This window comes from Pseudopipra pipra, chromosome W (genome assembly GCF_036250125.1).
Source record: "Pseudopipra pipra isolate bDixPip1 chromosome W, bDixPip1.hap1, whole genome shotgun sequence".
NCBI classification, from domain to species: domain Eukaryota; kingdom Metazoa; phylum Chordata; class Aves; order Passeriformes; family Pipridae; genus Pseudopipra; species Pseudopipra pipra.
In genome coordinates this window covers 66,020,071-66,026,586 of record NC_087580.1, presented here as the reverse complement: position 1 = coordinate 66,026,586, position 6,516 = coordinate 66,020,071, and the positions used below count along the sequence as shown (strand labels likewise).

Below are 6,516 nucleotides of genomic sequence, written 5' to 3'. Positions count from 1 at the left end.
TCAACTTTTCCAGTCCCTCTCTTCCTAGCACAGGTTTGGGTGAGTTTGGCAAACAGACAAACTGAGGAATTCCCCAGTGTTTTCCCAGTTTGACCCCTGTCACACCAATCACCTGAACAGTGCCAGTCCTTAATTCTCCCTCTCTTGTGTTAAGGACTGAGCAAGTTGGACCTGTGTCTGACCAGGACAGGTGCAAACCAAATGCTGGGGACTGGAACACACACCTGGCACTCCTGCAGCTCTCACAGTCACATTCAAGAGAAAACAGCCAATTGCACCATCACTGCTCATTTCTTAATCCCAGTCCCACACTTCTTTGGCACTTGGAGCACCACTTTTATCACCCAATTCCAGCCCATTAGAGAGCTCCATGTCTAGCAGGGACAGGGACCCCTGGGATACTCTCAGCAATGCCTGAATCCATGGCAGGGACCTTGCTTTGAGCTCCCCAGGGCCGGGCACCCCGAGGATCTCCCCGAATAATCCTTTCGGTGCGCGCTGGAGTCCTCGGGGTGCCCCAACCCGGGGGGCACCAACAGCACTGTCCCTCCAGGGGCCCAATTTGGTCCCAAAATGCAGGGGGATCTTGCCTGCGTCCCAGACCGGTCTGGGGATCTGAGGCCCTTCCCGAGAAAATCTCGGTGCCGGCGTGAAGGGCCAGAGATCCCTTGGAGCCATGGGAGAGCAGGCACAGAGTCCCTCCTGGGGGCCAATTCTGCTGCCTGAAATCAGCTCTTCAAAGAAGCCTCTGAGACTCAGCTGGTGAGTTTTCCAAGCCAGGCATTCCTTGCTTACAACACCCTGCCATGATCCCAGCCCCACGGGGGTCCTGGCAATCAGATCCCAAAGGGCACACACAGGTGTCTCCACTGCAGCTGATATGGCAGCATTACAGGAGGGTTCATTTTGCTTCCCTGCATTCCTGTTCCACATTCAGGACAATCCCAACACTTATCACCACACACACCTACCCTTAGAAGGTCTCTGAGGGGCTTCACCGAGGGCCTTCCCAGGTCTTCTCTGTCTGGAGCCCTCAAAGTCCTCAGTGCCTGCCTGAGGAACCTCAACACAACTCACCTGCTTACACAGCAACTTGGTGCTGCTTGGCTGCTGCCTCACTTCCCTTCTTCCTTCTTTCTTCACCTCCCTTGGTTGGTCCCTTTCAATCCCTGGGCTCAGCTCTGGGCAGTTTCCAGGCTCCATCCCACTGCAAAAAGGATTAGCCCTTGTTACATCTCAACACTCAGATATCATTCCCCCTTTTTTCTTGACACTGGGCCATCAGGCCAGGGTCTCATTATTTAAAGCACAGTTTGACTCCTCAGTGACAACACCTGACAGCCCTGAATCCTAACACAGGCTGAGACACAAACACGGATGGGAACTCTGAAGGATCCACTTTGTCCTGCTCACCAATCCAAAGGAGCTTTCTTAACTCAAGGGCCTTGTCCTGCAACTTTACCTGCTGTAAATGTGACCCACAAGACCTGCAAAGGCCCTTCCCACTTCCCCTGCAGGGCTGGCAGTGCCACCACTGGACACGGCCCCAGGGGCTGGGCAGGAACGGAGGGGCTGGGGCGTCCAATCCATCGGCCCAGGCGGCACCAGGAGTTCCTGCAGTTCCTGAGGGGAGAGCCTCAAGCCAACAAAGGATTAGGAAGAGCATTTGAAACTTTAATATGTATAGCCCCTGGAAGATGGGGAGGTGGACAAGGCCTACTGGGGCAACAAGGACACACTCAAGGCTACCTATTAAAAGGATCTACCAGCACTCAAAAGCTGTCACTGTCCTTCTGTCAGTGGGAACTCACAGGAAACTCTGTTTGCCAAGAGCCTCCAGGAGGATTTCCAGCTTTTGGGGCTCCCTTTTAACCATTTTTCCCATCCCTGTAGCTGGGACTGTCACCTGCCCTACAGGGGGAACAGCCCACAAAGTTCACCATCAGGGATGCCATTAACTCAAAGTCCCTTCTCAGGGGGGTCACTGCACCCCTTGTCCTTTCTTTGCCCTCCCCAGCAAAGATGCTTCCAACAGTTCTGAGACATCTGGCAGACCCAGAGCTCTCCTCAGGGAATGCTTCAGCTGCTTAAAGGCTGCCCTTGCACCATCTAGCCAAGGCAGCAAATGCTTACAGGCTATTTGAGAAGTTGCCATAACAGTCTTACCACACATCCAGAGCGAGCAATCCAGAGTCCAGCCCGTCCCACCATTCCCAGCAAGGCAGTTCAGGGGCTGTCTGGGGCTCAGGGAGGAGTCAGGGGGCTTCTCTTCTTCCTGCCCGCTTTCCAGATTTTCTCCTGCAAAAGCAAAGGTTTCTTGGCTTTCCTTGCTCAAGGACATGCAGCAAATGCCATCTTTGCAATCTAATCCTGGAAACTACTCCAGGTTGTCATTTCAGGGGGTTCTCTCAGGTCCTGCACTAATCAATCCCCTTGGCCATTGGTTTCTTGGCAGGTTCTGGCATTCACCTTCTACAAGCAAACCAGGAGGAGCAAATTCAGCTGTTCCTGCAACCAATCCAGTCTGGCATTCTGATTTTAAAGAATACTGGGTTTGCCTTACCAGGAGAGATCCCACAGTAGGGGTAATACCTACAGGTTCTGCCCTCTTCCACTCTCCTGCAATTCCACTGGCCCACACAACAGGAACAACTGCAGCTACCACTTCAGTCGGGACCTTGCTGCTGACAGGAGTTATTCCCTGCACAACAAGAGCTGCTGCTTGGACACATTTAGTTTCAGCAATTACAGTGTCAATAGCCCCAGTTTTCCATTTCATTTCTGCCTCAACTTTTCCAGTCCCTCTCTTCCTAGCACAGGTTTGGGTGAGTTTGGCAAACAGACAAACTGAGGAATTCCCCAGTGTTTTCCCAGTTTGACCCCTGTCACACCAATCACCTGAACAGTGCCAGTCCTTAATTCTCCCTCTCTTGTGTTAAGGACTGAGCAAGTTGGACCTGTGTCTGACCAGGACAGGTGCAAACCAAATGCTGGGGACTGGAACACACACCTGGCACTCCTGCAGCTCTCACAGTCACATTCAAGAGAAAACAGCCAATTGCACCATCACTGCTCATTTCTTAATCCCAGTCCCACACTTCTTTGGCACTTGGAGCACCACTTTTATCACCCAATTCCAGCCCATTAGAGAGCTCCATGTCTAGCAGGGACAGGGACCCCTGGGATACTCTCAGCAATGCCTGAATCCATTGCAGGGACCTTGCTTTGAGCTCCCCAGGGCCGGGCACCCCGAGGATCTCCCCGAATAATCCTTTCGGTGCGCGCTGGAGTCCTCGGGGTGCCCCAACCCGGGGGGCACCAACAGCACTGTCCCTCCAGGGGCCCAATTTGGTCCCAAAATGCAGGGGGATCTTGCCTGCGTCCCAGACCGGTCTGGGGATCTGAGGCCCTTCCCGAGAAAATCTCGGTGCCGGCGTGAAGGGCCAGAGATCCCTTGGAGCCACGGGAGAGCAGGCACAGAGTCCCTCCTGGGGGCCAATTCTGCTGCCTGAAATCAGCTCTTCAAAGAAGCCTCTGAGACTCAGCTGGTGAGTTTTCCAAGCCAGGCATTCCTTGCTTACAACACCCTGCCATGATCCCAGCCCCACGGGGGTCCTGGCAATCAGATCCCAAAGGGCACACACAGGTGTCTCCACTGCAGCTGATATGGCAGCATTACAGGAGGGTTCATTTTGCTTCCCTGCATTCCTGTTCCACATTCAGGACAATCCCAACACTTATCACCACACACACCTACCCTTAGAAGGTCTCTGAGGGGCTTCACCGAGGGCCTTCCCAGGTCTTCTCTGTCTGGAGCCCTCAAAGTCCTCAGTGCCTGCCTGAGGAACCTCAACACAACTCACCTGCTTACACAGCAACTTGGTGCTGCTTGGCTGCTGCCTCACTTCCCTTCTTCCTTCTTTCTTCACCTCCCTTGGTTGGTCCCTTTCAATCCCTGGGCTCAGCTCTGGGCAGTTTCCAGGCTCCATCCCACTGCAAAAAGGATTAGCCCTTGTTACATCTCAACACTCAGATATCATTCCCCCTTTTTTCTTGACACTGGGCCATCAGGCCAGGGTCTCATTATTTAAAGCACAGTTTGACTCCTCAGTGACAACACCTGACAGCCCTGAATCCTAACACAGGCTGAGACACAAACACGGATGGGAACTCTGAAGGATCCACTTTGTCCTGCTCACCAATCCAAAGGAGCTTTCTTAACTCAAGGGCCTTGTCCTGCAACTTTACCTGCTGTAAATGTGACCCACAAGACCTGCAAAGGCCCTTCCCACTTCCCCTGCAGGGCTGGCAGTGCCACCACTGGACACGGCCCCAGGGGCTGGGCAGGAACGGAGGGGCTGGGGCGTCCAATCCATCGGCCCAGGCGGCACCAGGAGTTCCTGCAGTTCCTGAGGGGAGAGCCTCAAGCCAACAAAGGATTAGGAAGAGCATTTGAAACTTTAATATGTATAGCCCCTGGAAGATGGGGAGGTGGACAAGGCCTACTGGGGCAACAAGGACACACTCAAGTCTACCTATTAAAAGGATCTACCAGCACTCAAAAGCTGTCACTGTCCTTCTGTCAGTGGGAACTCACAGGAAACTCTGTTTGCCAAGAGCCTCCAGGAGGATTTCCAGCTTTTGGGGCTCCCTTTTAACCATTTTTCCCATCCCTGTAGCTGGGACTGTCACCTGCCCTACAGGGGGAACAGCCCACAAAGTTCACCATCAGGGATGCCATTAACTCAAAGTCCCTTCTCAGGGGGGTCACTGCACCCCTTGTCCTTTCTTTGCCCTCCCCAGCAAAGATGCTTCCAACAGTTCTGAGACATCTGGCAGACCCAGAGCTCTCCTCAGGGAATGCTTCAGCTGCTTAAAGGCTGCCCTTGCACCATCTAGCCAAGGCAGCAAATGCTTACAGGCTATTTGAGAAGTTGCCATAACAGTCTTACCACACATCCAGAGCGAGCAATCCAGAGTCCAGCCCGTCCCACCATTCCCAGCAAGGCAGTTCAGGGGCTGTCTGGGGCTCAGGGAGGAGTCAGGGGGCTTCTCTTCTTCCTGCCCGCTTTCCAGATTTTCTCCTGCAAAAGCAAAGGTTTCTTGGCTTTCCTTGCTCAAGGACATGCAGCAAATGCCATCTTTGCAATCTAATCCTGGAAACTACTCCAGGTTGTCATTTCAGGGGGTTCTCTCAGGTCCTGCACTAATCAATCCCCTTGGCCATTGGTTTCTTGGCAGGTTCTGGCATTCACCTTCTACAAGCAAACCAGGAGGAGCAAATTCAGCTGTTCCTGCAACCAATCCAGTCTGGCATTCTGATTTTAAAGAATACTGGGTTTGCCTTACCAGGAGAGATCCCACAGTAGGGGTAATACCTACAGGTTCTGCCCTCTTCCACTCTCCTGCAATTCCACTGGCCCACACAACAGGAACAACTGCAGCTACCACTTCAGTCGGGACCTGGCTGCTGACAGGAGTTATTCCCTGCACAACAAGAGCTGCTACTTGGACACATTTAGTTTCAGCAATTACAGTGTCAATAGCCCCAGTTTTCCATTTCATTTCTGCCTCAACTTTTCCAGTCCCTCTCTTCCTAGCACAGGTTTGGGTGAGTTTGGCAAACAGACAAACTGAGGAATTCCCCAGTGTTTTCCCAGTTTGACCCCTGTCACACCAATCACCTGAACAGTGCCAGTCCTTAATTCTCCCTCTCTTGTGTTAAGGACTGAGCAAGTTGGACCTGTGTCTGACCAGGACAGGTGCAAACCAAATGCTGGGGACTGGAACACACACCTGGCACTCCTGCAGCTCTCACAATCACATTCAAGAGAAAACAGCCAATTGCACCATCACTGCTCATTTCTTAATCCCAGTCCCACACTTCTTTGGCACTTGGAGCACCACTTTTATCACCCAATTCCAGCCCATTAGAGAGCTCCATGTCTAGCAGGGACAGGGACCCCTGGGATACTCTCAGCAATGCCTGAATCCATTGCAGGGACCTTGCTTTGAGCTCCCCAGGGCCGGGCACCCCGAGGATCTCCCCGAATAATCCTTTCGGTGCGCGCTGGAGTCCTCGGGGTGCCCCAACCCGGGGGGCACCAACAGCACTGTCCCTCCAGGGGCCCAATTTGGTCCCAAGGCTTCAATGGACAGCCCAAAAGGCATTTCCAGAGGCCTTCTTTGGAACCCACCAACGGGTACGGGGAGGAAGCCACAAGAAGGCCTCATTTCTAAAGGCAGGGGGATCTTGCCTGTGTCCCAGACCGGTCTGGGGATCTGAGGCCCTTCCCGAGAAAATCTCGGTGCCGGCGTGAAGGGCCAGAGATCCCTTGGAGCCACGGGAGAGCAGGCACAGAGTCCCTCCTGGGGGCCAATTCTGCTGCCTGAAATCAGCTCTTCAAAGAAGCCTCTGAGACTCAGCTGGTGAGTTTTCCAAGCCAGGCATTCCTTGCTTACAACACCCTGCCATGATCCCAGCCCCACGGGGGTCCTGGCAATCAGATCCCAAAG

General features: G+C 53.4%; 1 long non-coding RNA gene across 2 annotated transcripts; it reads right to left on the bottom strand.

Moving 5' to 3' along the window:
* LOC135406482 (uncharacterized) lies at positions 1-4,522 on the bottom strand. 2 transcript variants are annotated; one of them, XR_010426283.1, is made up of 4 exons: positions 4,249-4,522; positions 2,167-3,993; positions 1,463-1,636; positions 7-1,207 (listed from the first exon to the last, which is right to left on the bottom strand). It is a non-coding gene; the product is annotated as an uncharacterized LOC135406482 (long non-coding RNA). The 2 variants fall into 2 exon arrangements; XR_010426284.1 differs by lacking the exon at positions 1,463-1,636 and having other exon boundaries at positions 1-1,207.
* Positions 4,523-6,516: the final 1,994 nt, after the last annotated feature.